Genomic DNA, 17595 nt, shown 5'->3' on the forward strand with positions numbered 1-17595 from the left:
TGGCATGAACCCGAATTGGTTGTCTGAAACCCGTGTCTCTTGCCTCAATCTATGCTCAATGACTCTCTCCCAGAGCTTCATTGTATGACTCATTAGCTTAATGCCCCTATAGTTCATGCAATTTTGTACGTCGCCCTTATTCTTGTAGATAGGCACCAAAGTGCTCGTTCGCCACTCATTTGGCATCTTCTTCTTTTTCAAAATCCTATTGAAAAGGTCAGTGAGCCATGTTATACCTGTCTCTCCCAAAACTTTCCACACTTCGATTGGTATATCGTCTAGGCCTACTGCTTTTCTATGCTTCATCTTCTTCAAAGCTACAACCACTTCTTCTTTCCGGATTCGACGATAAAAAGAGTAGTTTCTACACTCTTCTGAGTTACTCAACTCCCCTAAAGAAGCACTCATTTCATGTCCTTCATTGAAAAGATTATGAAAATAACCTTTCCATCTGTCTTTAACCGCGTTCTCTGTAGAAAGAACCTTTCCATCCTCATCCTTGATGCACCTCACTTGGTTTAGGTCCCTTGTCTTCTTTTCCCTTGCTCTAGCTAGTTTATAGATATCCAACTCTCTTTCTTTGGTATCTAGTCGCTTATACATATCGTCATAAGCCGCTTCTCTCACAACTTTCTTCGCCTCTTGCTTCGCTTTTCTATACCTTTCACCATTTTCATCGGTCCTATCCTTGTATAAGGCTTTACAACATTCCTTCTTAGCCTTCACCTTTGTTTGTACCTCCTCATTCCACCACCAAGATTCCTTTTGGTGTGGGGAAAAGCCCTTGGACTCTCCTAATACCTCTTTTGCTACTTTTCGGATACAACTAGCCATGGAATCCCACATTTGGCTAGCTTCCCCCTCTCTATCCCACACACACTGGGTGATTACTTTCTCTTTGAAAATGACTTGTTTTTCTTCTTTTAGATTCCACCATCTAGTCCTTGGGCACTTCCAAGTCTTGTTCTTTTTTCTCACTCTTTTGATATGTACATCCATCACCAACAAGCGATGTTGATTAGCCACGCTCTCTCCTGGTATAACTTTGCAATCCTTACAAGTTATACGATCCCCTTTCCTCATTAGAAGAAAATCTATTTGTGTTTTTTGACGACCCACTCTTGTAGGTGATCACATGTTCTTCTCTCTTCTTAAAGAAGGTGTTGGCTAAGAAGAGATCATATGCCATTGCAAAATCCAAGATAGCTTCCCCATCCTCGTTTCTCTCCCCAAAACCATGGCCACCATGAAAACCTCCATAGTTGCCTGTCTCCCTGCCCACGTGTCCATTTAAATTTCCTCCTATAAATAACTTCTCCGTCTGAGCAATTCCTTGCACCAAGTCTCCAAGGTCTTCCCAAAATTTCTCCTTCGAACTCATATCCAACCCTACTTGAGGTGCGTACGCACTAATCACATTGATAAGTTCTTGTCTTATTACAATCTTGATTGCCATGATTCTATCTCTTACCCTCTTGACATCTACAACATCTTGTGTCAAGGTCTTGTCCAAGATGATGCCAACACCGTTTCTCGTTCTATTTGTGCCCGAATACCAAAGTTTAAACCCTGAGTTTTCTAGATCCTTTGCCTTACGACCAACCCACTTAGTTTCTTGTAGGCACATAATATTTATCCTTCTCCTCACCATAACTTCCACTACTTCCATAGATTTTCCTGTTAAGGTTCCTATATTCCACGTTCCTAAACGCATTTTGCTCTCTTGAACTCTACCATTTTGTCCTAGCTTCTTCACCCTCCCCCGTCTAATAGGATCAAAATACTTCTTTTGTGTGTCCCGTGTAAAGTTGATAGGAGCATATGCTCCCAAACAACTTTGAGTGGAGTCATTCGAAAAGAAGTTTCTATGGCCCCCTTGCTCCTTTAACACTGCATCCGGGTGCCGATGGAGATACAGCGACCCTTGCTCACTTATCACTGTGCTCGGGCCACACAGCGCGCCACTTACGGGTGACGCCCTAGCTTTAGCGCAATTTCGTTCTGGATTCATTTTCATAAGGATTCGACGTAATCATGGAGTGCCGGCTGTCGACTACCTGACGCCCTCCCCCTCCTCCTTTATCCGGGCTTGGGACCGGCAATGTAAGATAAACTTACACAGGCGGAGTTATGTATCCACGCATGCAAATGCAGAAAAAAAAAATTCTTTATTTTACAAACGGAATTAAATTTAAAAAGAACAGTTATCAAAATCTCTTATCGGCTTATTTGCCTTGAAAATTACAAAAATGTGAGATACCGCATCCAAAATCTCTATTCTTCAAGCAAGGCATAGAACATGCTTTATCGCTTGCAGCCTCTGCATTCAAGCAAGGCATGGGAATTGTTTTGTAGAAAAGGTATTTCGTGAGGACTACTCAATTAGTTGCGTAAGATTCGAATGTGGATCGCTAAAGGTTTTGTAAAATTGAACCAGGGGAATTGATTCGGAAGGACTAAATAAGAAAGGTATCTGAACATTTCAATTCATCAATTCACTCAATTTGCTTCATAGTTTCTGATTTTCTTGTCACCCAAGCCATCTGCTTCACAGCATTCAATTTGCTCCGGCTTCTTGCTGTTTCTTCTTGTTTTTGGATTTTGCTTCTCGATTCCCAATTTTTTTTTTTGAACAACTGTTCACTCATCCAAACCAACCAGCTCGCATATAGTTTGGGGTTGTTGCATGCTCATATTATATGGCAGAACAAATTGTATGCTTTGTGATCGACAAGTTAATTCAACTACTCATCACCACAGAAGCAAACCTTTCAAGAGACGTACGCAAAGAAGTTAATTTCATCAAAGACGAGCTAGAGAGCATCCGATCATTCCTCAAGGACGCAGATGCTAAGGCGGCAGCAGATGGAGAGACGACAAACGACAGTGTCAAAACTTGGGTCAACCAAGTAAGAGATGCAGCCTTTTCCATTGAAGATGTCATTGATGAATATTTGCTCCGCATCACACGGCACCATCAAGATCCTGGATTCATTTGTTTTTTCCATAAAATTATCCGGTTGGCTAAAAAAACGAGATCACAGGATGCGATAGTTTCGAAAGTTGACCATATGAAAGAATTGGTTCGGGATATTCAGGAAAGAAGAAAAAGATACGAACTCAGTTCCATTGACCAGCAAGGTCGAGATAATGGCGAAAAGACTCTTCCTTGGCATGACCCTCGAGTGGCTTCCCTTTTCATTGAGGAGGCTGAAGTGGTGGGGATTGAATCTGCCAGGAAAGAGCTAACTGATTTGTTGGTAGGAGGAGCGCCGAGACGCGAAGTGATATCTGTGGTTGGCATGGGAGGACTTGGGAAGACCACTCTTGCCAATAAAGTTTATGACAATCACGCGGTGTTGGACCAATTTGATTGCTACGCTTGGGTTACGGTGTCCCAGACATTCAAGGTGGAGGATCTTCTGAGGACGGTAGTCAAAATGTTCTGCAGTTCAAGGAAGGAGAATTTCCCAGAGGGAATTGACACAATGGATGAGAAGTCCCTGATCAGAAAATCAAGAGAGTATTTGCAGCAAAAGAGGTATGTTGTTGTGTTTGATGATGTGTGGAGAGTAGATTTTTGGGGGGCTATAGAACATGCTTTACCGGATAATAAAGGCGGACGAATAATGATTACTACAAGGAGTCAAGATGTTGCCGATTTTTGCAAAAGATCTTGTTTTGTTCATGTCCATCACTTGCAACCTCTGCCTCCAAACAAGGCATGGGAATTGTTTTGTAAGAAGGTATTTCAATTTGAATTGGAGGGAAATTGCCCTCCAGAGTTAAAAGATATGTCACTGGAAATCGTTAGAAAGTGCGAGGGACTACCTTTGGCAATTGTTTGCATAGGTGGTCTGCTGTCAACGAAAGTTAAAGTTGTGCATGAATGGCAAGCAATCCCCATCTTACAAGCCTCACAAGAATCCTATCCCTCAGCTATCACCATCTACCATATTACCTCAAATCATGCGCCTTATACTTTGGCATCTTTCCAGAGGACTACTCAATTAATTGCGTAAGATTGATTCGGTTGTGGATTGCTGAAGGGTTTGTAAAATTGAAGAAGGGCAAGACACTGGAAGAGGTTGGAGAGGAATACTTGACTGAGCTAATTCACAGAAGCCTGGTTCAAGTGTCGGAAGTTCACATAGATGGAAAAGCTAGAGAATGTCGAGTTCATGATCTTTTGCGTGAGGTCCTCCTTAAAAAGTGTGTGGATTCATGCTTCTGTCATGTGTTATCAAAAGACGAGTCAGCTTTTAAGCCAACAACTCGACGTCTCTCATGTAAAAGTTCTAGTGAATGTCAATAAGTGTTTGGTATCACGTGAATGACAAGTAACTTGTTTCCGGGTTATTTGTTATGAAAAGTGATATAGTTGATCTCCAACACATAAGGATTATGGAGTCTTATATTCATGCAGCTAACTTAATTATAATCCTGATAAGGGTTTAATGCAAAGATATTGAACCATGATAGGACTCTATCATCGTTTTAGATGATAAGGGTGTACGACCGTTGATAGGCCGGTGGCGTAACTCTAACTGAGATATATATAAATATATGAAGTTGTAGTCCCTGCTCCCATACGTAAAAACCCTAAGAAATTACTGAGACCTATTCTGACAGTAAAGGAGCTATTGAGTAGTGGGAGTAGAAGACCAACTTGTGGCTCAGACATGGCATCGAACGCAGGTAGGTGTTCTTGCTGTTAATAATATGCTATACACTGCTTTATATTCTGGATGAGTTAGTTGTATTGTAATCCTAGTACCCTGTTGTTGTAGCTTTTGGTTAATGAGTTTTATGAACTGCTAACATGTGGTATCAGAGCCACTCAACATGGCTAGGGTTCATACTAGAACTTACTCTATTGAATATTATCTTTAAGATCTTGGTCGTTCCGCTGCAAACTTTTCGTCATATCTAATATAAGTTTCAAATCTCTATCAATGTAGATGCCATGCTTGCATATATATATATATATATATATATATATATATTAAAACTTGGTTATATAAGTGTGTGTATATATATACATATCTATATATATACATTTTATATCAGAATGATGCGTTTGTTCAAGTTTCACAGGAAAAGATTCTCTAACAATGGCAGATATCATCGAACGCAGAAACTAAAGAAGAAGTGCAAGACGGGTTCATATTATCATAATGATAACATGTGAACAACTAAAACAAGAAAACAATACCTATTCTGCTCAAAAGTGTTTAGCTTATTGTTTGTCTTGTGAATCAAATATGTGGAGATAATGACTCATTTAAGAATGATTGAATAATAATCTGCTCAAAAGTGTTTATTATTCAAATCAGTTAGATGATTCAATGTATACTGGAACTGTGAGATTGACAAGATTACATTATTCATCTGCTCAAAAGTGTTGAAATACATGTAAATTGACCTTGTATCTTATCTTCCAACTATACAAAATTAATATGAACAGCATCTGTCCAAAGATGTTGCTGTGTTCATATGCTTATTGTTGAAATGAGAAAACAGTATGTAAAAGTTTTCTCACTGAATGTTAAGATGCTAAGTAAGATTTCTGACACAAAGATTTTTTGTTTTCGTTTATGTCTATCCGCAGCTCCGCATATGACCTCTCTTAACTTCAATAACATTGAAACTCTTACTGGTTCCAACTTCAAGAAGTGGAAAGAGGATGTCGAGATAGTTTTAGGACTGATGGATCTCGACCTAGCGTTAAGAGAAGACAAACCTGCAGTCTTGACTGATAAAAACACAGCCGAGGAGAAACTGAACTTTGACAAGTGGGAGAGGGCTAATAGAATGTCACTGATGATTATGAAGAAAGCCATGACACAACCTGTCAAAGGAGGAATTCCAAAACTTGACAATGCCAAGGCGTTTCTAGCTGCGGTTGGGGAAAAGTTTATGGAATCAGAAAAGGCTGAGACAGGTACGCTTCTCACACAGCTTACCTCCATGAAATTTGATGGCACTGGGAGTGTGAGAGAACACATTCTCAGGATGGTTGATCTTTCCTTGAAGCTGAAAGACTTAGAGGTACCCATGACTGATCAGTTTTTGGTACATATGGCTCTAAACTCATTACCTGCTAAGTATGGTCAGCTTAAGGTGTCGTACAACACGCAGAAAGACAAGTGGGGGATAAATGAGCTGATTTCAATGTGTGTTCAAGAGGAAGATCGACTTAAAACTGACAAGACTGGTGAAGTGAATCTGGTGCAAATGGAGAAAGGGACAAAACCCCTCAGTGCTGGTTCATCGTTTTCTGCTGGTAAGAAGAAGAAGAAGAATATAATTTCTTCTTCTTTTAAAAATGCTAAAACCTCTAAAGGATCTTTCAAACTTAAACCCCTGAACACTGAAATAGAAAAGGAAAAGGAGTGCTATTTTTGCAAAGAGTCAGGCCATATGAGAAAGAACTGCATTGGTTTCAAAAACTGGCTTACAAAGAAAGGTAAAATAACAAATGTTTTTGTCTGTGTAGAGTCCAATTTGATTTACATTCCCTCTAAAAGTTGGTGGTTTGATACTGGATGTTCCATTCACATAACTAACTCCTTGCAGGGCTTCTCAAAAACAAAGGAAGTAAACAATGAAGTCTACAATGTCTATGTTGGGAATGGGAGTAAGGTTGCTGTTGAGTCTATTGGCAGTGTTAAATTAGTCATGTCATCAGGTTTTATTTTAGAGTTGAATCCAGTACTTTATGTACCTTCAATGAGAAGGAGTTTAATTTCTGCATCCAAATTAGTTCAGTTAGGCATTTCTTTTGTTGGGGATGATAAAAGTGTAAGGTTTTTCGAATCAAATAATATGAATTCCTTGCTTGGTATCGCTTACTTACAAACTGATATGTGGCAAATGGAATGTTCATATGTCCATGAATGTTTTCACGTTCAAGGTATTGGTTCTAAAAGAGTGCTCACTTTAGAAAAATCCTCTATGCTTTGGCACAAGAGGTTGGGGCACATTTCGAAAGAAAGAATTATCACCCTATGCAAACAAAACTTGTTACCTCAATTGGATTTTAATGATTTTCAAACCTGCACAGATTGTTTTAAAGGAAAACTCACCAACACAAGAAAATTGGGTTCAACTCGCAGTCAACTTCTACTTGAAATCATTCATACTGACATTTGTGGACCCTTCCCAAACAAAACCTTATGTGGAAAGTCCTATTTCATCACTTTCATTGATGACTTTTCACGTTTTGCCTTTGTTTACTTAATTTCTGAGAAATCTGAAGCTTTAAATTGTTTTAAGGTTTTTAGGTTAGAGGTTGAAAAACAATTGGAAAAACATATTAAAATAGTAAGATCCGATAGAGGTGGTGAGTATTTTGGCAGGTATACCGAAGCTGGACAGCACAAAGGTCCTTTTGCTACATACCTTCAAGAAAATGGCATAGTTGCTCAATACACCACTCCAGGGACTCCACAACAAAACGGGGTGGCAGAAAGGAGGAACAGGACTTTAAAAGACATGATTCGGTCCATGTTTGCACATGCAAAGCTACCTATATTTCTATGGGGGGAAGCTTTGAAAACTGCCAACTACATCATCAATAGGGTTCCGAGCAAGTCAGTGACAGTAGTGCCTTTTGAAGCCTGGACTGGAAGAAGACCAAGTTTTAATCACTTTCACGTATGGGGTTGTAAAGCCGAGGCTCGATTCTATAATCCAAACGAGAAAAAGCTTGATCCACGAACAATGAGTTGCAGGTTTGTTGGTTATTCAGAAAAGTCAAAGGGGTCTAAATTTTACTGTCAACATGGTCCCTCTCGAATTATGGAGACTCACAATGCAAAGTTTGTAGAAGAACCTGAGGAGTTAGGTGCGGATGCCATTACTTCTCAGTCACTTGAGTTTGAGGAACTGAGAAATGATGACACTTTCTTGCTTAATCAGCAAGAAATAACATTGGGGTTGCAGATTTCCCCACCACAGGTATTATCTACTCCGCCTGAAACGCAAAATGCAGCACCAATCTCCTTCATGGAAGAGGGAACTCCAAATAATGCTGCTGAGACTAACGACACAAATGAAGAGATTTATGAGCAGCCAATGAATATCACTACCACAGGGAATGAACCACCACTCGAAGTACCAGTTGCTGAAAATGTTAGAAGATCCCAAAGAGCCAGGAAAACAATTATGCTCCCAGATTTTGTCTACTTAAATGAAGCAGAATATAGTCTCGACGATGAAGATGATCCTGCAACGTATCACCAAGCCATTACTAGCATAAGGGCACCACTTTGGCATCAAGCCATGACTGAAGAAATTGACTCAATGCACACAAACCAGGTTTAGAGCCTTGTACCAAAACCTGCAGGTCTCACAAAGACAGTAGGTTGTAAATGGGTCTTTAAGACCAAAAGAGACTCCCAGGGCAATGTTGACAAACATAAGGCACGATTAGTGGCCAAAGGTTTCACTCAAAGAGAAGGGATCGATTACAATGAAACCTTCTCCCCCGTGTCCACAAAGGATTCTATGCGAGTGATTCTAGCCCTAACCGCTCATTTTGACCTAGAACTTCATCAAATGGATGTAAAGACCGCATTTCTCAATGGCGATCTTGAAGAAGATATTTATATGCACCAGCCACCAGGATTTGTTGAAAAGGGGAAGGAATCACTAATATGCAAACTGAACAAATCCATTTATGGATTGAAACAAGCATCTCGGCAATGGAACAAGAAGTTTGATCAAGTTATGGCTGCATTTAGCTTTCATGAAAACAAGATGGATGAGTGTGTGTATATAAAGATAAGTGGTTCTAAAGTTGTGTTTTTAGTATTATACGTTGACGATATCTTGATTGCTAGTTCAGATATGACTCTTCTACATTCAACCAAACAAATGTTATCTAACAGCTTTGACATGAAAGATTTGGGAGAAGCCAAATTTGTTTTAGGAATCGAGATTGTTCGAGATAGAAGCAAGAAAGCTCTTGGCCTCTCTCAACGATTGTACATTGATAGAGTGACCAAGAGATTCAATATGGAAAATTGCTCCAGTGGTGAATTGCCAATTGGAAAGGGAGACAAGTTCAGCAATGATCAAAGTCCCAAGAACGATTTGGAAAAGGACAGCATGAAATCCAAACCTTATGCATCACTTGTGGGCAGTTTGATGTATGCTCAAGTATGCACGAGACCGGACTTAGCATTTGCAGTGAGTGTACTAAGAAGATTTCAATCAAATCCTGGGGCAGCTCATTGGACTGTAGCCAAGAAAGTGTTGCGATATTTGAAAAGGACCAGAGATTATATGCTTGTCTACAGTCAGGTTGACCAGTTGGAATTAGTGGCATACACAGATTCAGATTTTGCAGGATGTGTAGATGATAGAAGATCAACCAATGGATACTTATTCTTACTTGCTGGTGGTGCGATTTCGTGGAAAAGTGCCAAGCAAAAGTCGATTGCATCATCGACAATGGAAGCTGAATTCATTGGTTGTTACACAGCAACCAAGCAAGCAGTGTGGTTAAGAAATATGATAAAAGGGTTGCAAGTTGTGGACAGAATTGACAGACCATTGAAGTTATTTTATGACAACAAGGCAGCTGTGTTCTTCTCAAAGAACAACAAGAGGTCCTTGGCAAATAGATTGATGGACATGAAATACTTAAAAGTAAGGGATGAAGTTAAGAAAGGGACTATTGATATTCAACATATAGGCACGGCTCTTATGGTGGCAGATCCCATGACTAAGGCTCTACCAGTGGGAGTGTTCAAAAGCCATGTTTTCAATATGGGTGTTAAAGAGACTTTTGAATCAGTTAATGAGTGGGAGTAAACACTCTATTAACTGTGATAATCATGTTTGAATATGGTTGGTTTTGTCAGTACTCTCATTATTTTGATTCAATCAGCAACTAGTATGATTTGAATTTTTCATTCATATTTTATCTTAACAGCTAATGTGCTTATGTTGTGAATCATTGTTTTGGTTAATGATTCTTGTTATCATGACTTTGCTGGCGACATTGTGCTTTAAGTTAAATGTGTCTGTAATCATGGAATGCAAAGTACAGACCGACTTGTTCTTTACTTTCCTTGGTTCGACATTCAGCTTTTAGTGACACGTCGTCAAGAAAGGTTGGTTGCAAATTTTGAAGGCTCAGTGATCACCGTGAGTCCTTGTGAGTTGAGATTTCTCATTGACATTCAAGTGGGAGAATGTAAAAGTTCTAGTGAATGTCAATAAGTGTTTGGTATCACGTGAATGACAAGTAACTTGTTTCCGGGTTATTTGTTATGAAAAGTGATATAGTTGATCTCCAACACATAAGGATTATGGAGTCTTATATTCATGCAGCTAACTTAATTATAATCCTGATAAGGGTTTAATGCAAAGATATTGAACCATGATAGGACTCTATCATCGTTTTAGATGATAAGGGTGTACGACCGTTGATAGGCCGGTGGCGTAACTCTAACTGAGATATATATAAATATATGAAGTTGTAGTCCCTGCTCCCATACGTAAAAACCCTAAGAAATTACCGAGACCTATTCTGACAGTAAAGGAGCTATTGAGTAGTGGGAGTAGAAGACCAACTTGTGGCTCAGACATGGCATCGAACGCAGGTAGGTGTTCTTGCTGTTAATAATATGCTATACACTGCTTTATATTCTGGATGAGTTAGTTGTATTGTAATCCTAGTACCCTGTTGTTGTAGCTTTTGGTTAATGAGTTTTATGAACTGCTAACATCTCAATGACCATCAGTCCCTCTGATGCCTTGGGAAGCATTACAGAGTCTCACATCCGTTCTGTATTTACTTTCAACCAAGAAGAATGGCCCGAGTCTTTTCTCAATACATTGAGGGGAAACTTTAAACTTCTGAAGGTATTGGATTTCATGGATGCTCCAATCAATCAACTTCCGAAATATGTGGGGGATTTGTATCTCTTGACGTACTTAAGCCTGAGGAATACAAAGGTGGAGTTGCTTCCAGATTCCATAGGCAATCTGCAAAACTTAGAAACCCTGGATCTAAAACAGTCTTTGGTGTATGAAATACCAGCGAAGATCAATAAGCTTGTTAAGCTACGGTTTCTTTTGGCCTACTATCGTGACTACAGCATGGACTTTTGCTTGAATAGGGAAAGAGGAGTGAAGATACATGAAGGTATTGGATACTTACAAGCTTTGCAAAAACTGTACCATGTGGAGGCGAATCATGGAGGGATCAAGCTAATCAAAGAACTGGGCAAGTTAAGGCAGCTGCGGAGGTTAGGCATAAAAAAATTGAAACGTGAAGATGGAAGGGCTCTGTGTGCTTCAATTGAAAAGATGAAACACCTTGAATCTCTAGATTTAAGTGCAATAAGTGAAGATGAAGTCCTTGATCTAGAATCCATTTCAACTCCACCAGAATTTATTCGGCGTCTGCACTTGAAGGGGCGTTTCGAGCAGTTGCCAAGTTGGATTTCAAATCTTCAACACCTCGTCAGATTGGAGATTTATTGGTCAAGGTTGAGAGATTCCCCATTGAAAGCCCTTAAAAATCTACCTAATCTGATGGAGCTTCGTTTGGGACAAATGGGATATGACGGCGAACAGCTGCATTTTGAGAAAGGAGGATTTCAGAAACTTAGGACTCTGGAACTCAAGGACATGGAGGGACTAAATTCATTGATTATAGACAATAGGGTTATGCCTCTTCTCCAAGAGTTTCACATTGATCGTTGCCCACAACTGAAGGAGGTGCCATCTGGCATCCACCATCTCCGAAATCTGAGATATCTTGGGTTTGATGACATGCCGAAGGAGTTTGCACGGCAAATGGATCCAAATAATGGCCCACATTATTGGATTGTTAAACATATACGACATGTCGGTTTTGGTTACAAGTCTGGCCCGAGATATGGCGACTATAAAGTCCACTCCCTGTATGATTCCGACTTTTCGTTTTGGTCGAATGCTTGATTCCAACTTGATCAATAATATTGGGGGTGTCTAAATTGTTAGCTCTCCTATCCTTGTTTAGGTGTGGTGTGGTCTTCTTAGCATTTTCCTTGTAATTTTATTGGTGGTTATAATAAATTGTTTTTTTTATTAAAAATTAAAATAAAAAGCTATCATCACCTCAAACTCGAAATGCTCAAATGACATGATAAAATTTCATTGATTTTTTTATGAATGAATCAAGTTTTTACAGGTGATAAGTGACAACTATTTACCTCGTATCTTTGCTGTAAAAATGAATAAAAACCCTTCAAATTTTGTTGGGTTTTGTCCCTTGATCAACAATTCAATTAACTGAGAAAAGTAATAAGATTGAAGAACATGATTTAGTAAATTAAATCATATATTTTGGTTCAACTTAACCTAAAGATCCAATTTTTTTTCTACTTACCAATTCTTTACTATTTTATTTTCTTGATATTAATTTGTAGGATTGTGGATTTTAGAAATTTTGTTAACCAAAGGGTAGATTGTGAATTTTAGAAATTTGAAGTGTTGAACCTTCTCCTTTTGCATATACAGATTAATTCAGGCACATATATTTAATATAGTTAAATTTGTCATGATATGATATATTTGAAAAACATAATATGCGTTTATACATGTATCCTCGCATCAATGGAGAAAAAATAGTTCTTTATGGTTGTCAAATTTGATATACTTGTTTACAAATGGAATTAAAATTAAAAAAAAAAATCAAAATTGCTTATTGGCTTATTTGGCTTGAAAATTATAAAAACGTGAGATTCTTATGTCATTTGGTCTGAATATTCTAAAATTAACCGTCTCATAGTATCAAAATTCAACCGCCAAAGGTTTGGATGCATTCTATAAGTCTATACCCTTAAAACTCCCATTTAGTTAGGCACAACGAACGAATACGTAAGGTGAGGGCCCACAAAACAAGCGTTTGGGGTAGAGGAATGAAGCCCACCATTTCAAAATTCTGGACCGGAGGAACATTTCTCTCAACCTTGGGCGCTAAGAAAAGTCGTCCTCCTCCTCTGTCTTCATCGTCTTTCCTTTTGTTGTTGAGTTTGCCTTCTTAAAAACAATCCGAAATTATCGCCCAAAACAAATATCCAATCTTCCATTCTTCTTCTTCACATATCACAAATTTCAATTAGGGTTTCACATTAACCTTAATTAAAACTTCTACATACATATATATACACATATTTATATATAATCTCTCTCTCTCTCTTTCTCTCTCTCCCTCTCTCCCTCTGTTTCGGAATTTTGATTTCCCGGGAAGATTTCAAACCCGATCGTTTCGTCGAAAGTCCCGAAAGCTTTTCGAGGACGGGAGAATCAGCAATGGAATAATACATTCCAGAATATTATGATATAAGTTACTTTTAAAATTCGCTGGCTCATTTGCCTGAAAGCTGGTTCAGAGGGGGGAGAGAGAGATGGACGAAGAAATGGTGGAGTTCGTTAGGAAGGCTTTCAAGGGGGGAGAAATTGATATGGACTATGAATTCGATGCGCCCAAGTTCTACGATTTCACTCGGCCGGAGACTGGTCGGGAGGCGGAGGAGGCGAAGGAATGGTTCCTGTCAGCAGAAGGTTATCAGCCCTCGTGTAAGTGATTTCAGAAGCATTGGTTTGCTGTTCTCCTAGTCATGTCCCAAAACAATGAATTTTTTGATCATTTTCTATGATTACCACATCAATTGATGATCGTGTTGAATTAGTGGCCAAGTGGCCAACTTTCGGCTAATAAACAATCAATAGTATAAACAAAAGGAAGGGGGACAACATCATGTGTCTTTAGTGAAAAGAAAATGATGATGTCTGTTAGGAATGATTATGTTTCCTTTTGCTTTGGTTTTTTCAAAGGTAGAAAATTCAACTTTTGTCCCCCCCCCCCACTTGTTGCATTTGGAAATGAGAGAAATGGAAGGAGAGTTGAAAAAGGTGCAGAAAATAGAGAGCATTTTCATATAGTAGTGGTAGAGTGCACCAGAAAAAGAGAGAAGAAAAAATAGAAGTGCAGCAGCCCCTCTTTGAAGAGAAGAAGAAAGTGCTCATCTCTTTGGTTAGTAATCATCCACCAAGGTAGTTGTTGTTGTAATAGCTTTAAGTTTTATATAGAGAGGAAATTATTCATTATATTTCTCTCTATTTGTTTCTTTGGTGTGTGAGAGCTATTGGTTGTATTGGGGTTTTGGGTTGTGAGATTGCCAATACTTTGTAAACTCCCAATTGGTTGATAGTGGATTATTGGGTGAGCTCCTACTGCTCCGAGGACGTACTCCAGTCAGTGGCGAAGCCAGGATATGCCAAGGGGAGGGGCGAAATTCAAAAGAGTGCAAGGTTCAATCAAAGTGGTTGCTTTCATATTGGAAAGTGCAAAGTTTTGAGTCAATATTCATAACAGAAAACTGTCTCTTTACCAAAGCGGTTGTAAGCTGTAATATCAAAGCTATGTAAGAAGCTTAAATTGGTTAGGATTAGATTCTAAAAAACTCGTAGCCCTTCATCGATCCCATGGCAGCCTTCTCCTCCAAGTTGTGACGGATCCATGATTTCAAATCTTCAACACCTCGTCAAATTGGGGATTCTTTATTCAAGGTTGAGAGATTCCCCATTGAAAGCCCTTCAAAATCTACCTAATCTGTTGGAGCTTCGTTTGGAAGAAATGGGATATGATGGCGTGCAGCTGCATTTTGAGGAAGGAGGATTTCAGAAACTTAGGAAGCTCATTCTCACGGACATGGAGGGACTAAATTCATTGATTATAGACAATGGGGTTATGCCTCTTCTCCAAGAGTTTATCATTGGACGTTGCCCACAACTGAAGGAGGTGCCATCTGGGATCCACCATCTTCGAAATCTGAGAGATCTTACGTTTTATGACATGCCGAAGGAGTTTGCACGACAAATGGATCCAAATAATGGCCCACATTATTGGATTGTTAAACATATACGACATGTTCTTTTTGGTTACAAGTCTGGCCTGAGATTTGTCGAATATGAAGGCCACTCCCTGTATGATTCCAACTTGTCGTTTTGGTGGTCGAATGCTTGATTCCAACTTGATAAAAAAAAATAGGGGGTCTAAATTGTTAGCTCTGCTATCCTTGTTAAGGTGTGGTGTGGTCTTCTTAGCATTTTTCTTGTAATTTTATTGGTGGTTACAATAAATTGTATTTTTATTAAAAATTAAAATAAAAAGTTATCATCACCTCAAATTCAGAATGCTCAAATGACATAGTAAAATTTCATTGATTTTTTCATGAATGAACCAAGTTTTTACAGGAGATAAGTGACAACTATTTACTTCGTATCTTTGTTGTAAAAATGAATAAAAACCCTTCAAATTTTTGTGAGTTTTGTCCCTTGATCAACAATTCAATTAACTGAGAAAAGTAATAAGATTGAAGAACATGTTTTAGTAAATTAAATCATATATTTTGGTTCAACTTAACCTAAAGATATGATTTTTTTTTTTCTATTTACCAATTCTTTACTATTTTATTTTCTCGATATTAATTTGTAGCATTGTGGATTTTAGAAATTTTATTAACCAAATAGTAGATTGTGAATTTTAGAAATTTGAAGTGTTGAGCCTTCTCCTTTTGCATATACAGATTAATTCAGCCACATATATTTAATATGGTTAATTTTGTCATGATATGATATATTTGAAAAACATAATATGCGTTTATACATGTATCCTCGCATGCAAATGTAGAAAAAATAGTTCTTTATGGTTGTCAAATTTGATATACTTGTTTACAAATGGAATTAAAATTCAAAAAAAAAAATTGCTTGTTGGCTTATTTGGCTTGAAAATTACAAAACTTGAGATTCTTATGTCATTTGGTCTGGATATTCTAAAATAACTGGCTTATAGTATCAAAATTCAACCGTCAAAGGTAACTTTAGATGCATCTATAAGTCTATACCCTTAAAACTCCCATTTAGTTAGGCACAACGAACGAATATGTAAGGTGAGGGCCCACAAAACTGATAAAGATATTATGTTTGTGTCTGAAATTATGACACTTTGGCAGAAGATTAGCTAAGTAGTTAGATTAGTTGCAATCTTGTGCTCTCTATAAATACTTGTATTCAGATTTCTTAACAACTAAGAAAATAATATACAGAAGAAACATTCAGCTTCTCTTCCTCTTCTCTGTGAATCTCTTCTTTCTCTCTCTATTCATATATGAAAAACCTGTTTCTCTCTCTAGCTTAACAAAAACAAGCGCTTGGGGTAGGGGAATGGAGCCCACCATTTCAAAATTCTGGACCGGAGGAACATTTCTCTCAACCTTGGCCGCCAAGAAAGTTCCTCCTCCTCCTCTGTCTTCGTCGTCTTTCCTTTTGTTTCTGAGTTTGCCCTCCTAAAACCAACCGAAATTATCGCCCAAAACAAATATCCAATCTTCCATTTCTTCTTCTTCACATATCACAAATTTCAATTAAGGTTTCACATTAAGCTTAATCAAAACTTCTACGTACATATATACACACATATATTTATATATAATCTCTCTCTCTCTCTTCTCTCCTCATCTGTTTCGGAATTTTGATTTCCCGGGAAGGTTTCAAACCCGATCATTTCATCGAAAGTCCCGAAAGCTTTTCGAGGACGGGAGAATCAGCAATGGAATAATACATTCCAGAATATTATGATATAAATTACTTTTAAAATTCGCCGGCTCATTTGCCTGAAAGCTGGTTCAGAGTGAGAGGGAGAGAGAGATGGACGAAGACATGGTGGAGTTCGTTAGGGAGGCTTATGAGGGGGGAGAAATTGACATGGACTATGAATTCGATGCGCCCAAGTTCTACGATTTCACTCGGCCGGAGACTGGTCGGGAGGCCTAGGAGGCGGAGGAATGGTTCCTGTCAGCAGGAGGTTATCAGCCCTCGCGTAAGCGTTTTCAGAAACATTGGTTTGCTGTTCTCCTAGTCATGTCCCAAAACAATTAATTTTTTGATCATTTTCTATGATTACACACATCAATTGACGATCGATTCTGCTAATTCATTTCAACAACGATGTAGAGGAAATCTATAAAAGTGTTTTGGCTTTTCTGGGTAAATGAGTTTTGGATTTTGAGTGATTTTAGGTATATTCACGTGAGGGTATTTTTTTATTTTTATTTTTATTACTAAATTTGAAAGTTTTTATAAAAAGTGACGTATTGTGTGTCTCCAAATTTTGGCTGTTAATGATAAAAACTCGTTGGTTTGGCGGGTATGGGGCATTGGCTGTAATGGGAGGGCCTCGAGTTGGCCATTGGTTGGTACGGAAGGAAGGAGTGAGAGCCCTGCGAGAGAAGTGTGTTTTGCATTTTTGCTTCCAGAAACTTTTGGTTCGTTTATGATTGGCACCTGGTAGTTTGGATCTTTGTTGGGTTACTAAGATACCATGGTCATATAATGACAAAAAGAAAGAATCTGGGGTAAAGTTGTTGTTTTGCTCTACCAAGGTCACTCTCTTTGACAGGATGATGTTTTTTTTTTTTTTTTTTGAACAAATACAGGACTATCTTTTAAATTATTGTAATTTACAAATATATGAAATCAAATTTGGCTGCAAAGGAACGATCGCATTGTACTTACCAACCAGCATAA

General features: G+C 38.4%; 1 long non-coding RNA gene and 2 pseudogenes across 1 annotated transcript in view; 2 read left to right on the forward strand and 1 right to left on the reverse strand.

Annotated features, from left to right (window-relative positions):
- LOC126630801 (disease resistance protein RPM1-like) overlaps positions 1-12021 on the forward strand; it is a 25636-nt pseudogene extending 13615 nt beyond the window's left edge.
- Positions 1-14657, reverse strand: part of LOC126630808 (uncharacterized) — a 17405-nt gene extending 2748 nt beyond the window's left edge. Inside the window, exons 1-2 of the long non-coding RNA XR_007626118.1 lie at positions 14549-14657; positions 11335-11478 (exon numbers count right to left, since the gene is read on the reverse strand). This is a non-coding gene — a long non-coding RNA (uncharacterized LOC126630808). The remainder of the gene's footprint in view (positions 1-11334; positions 11479-14548) is intronic.
- LOC126630802 (disease resistance protein RPM1-like) overlaps positions 1-17595 on the forward strand; it is a 38018-nt pseudogene that overhangs the window by 5066 nt on the left and 15357 nt on the right.

The sequence above is a fragment of the Malus sylvestris genome, chromosome 7 (assembly GCF_916048215.2).
Source record: "Malus sylvestris chromosome 7, drMalSylv7.2, whole genome shotgun sequence".
Lineage (NCBI taxonomy): Eukaryota > Viridiplantae > Streptophyta > Magnoliopsida > Rosales > Rosaceae > Malus > Malus sylvestris.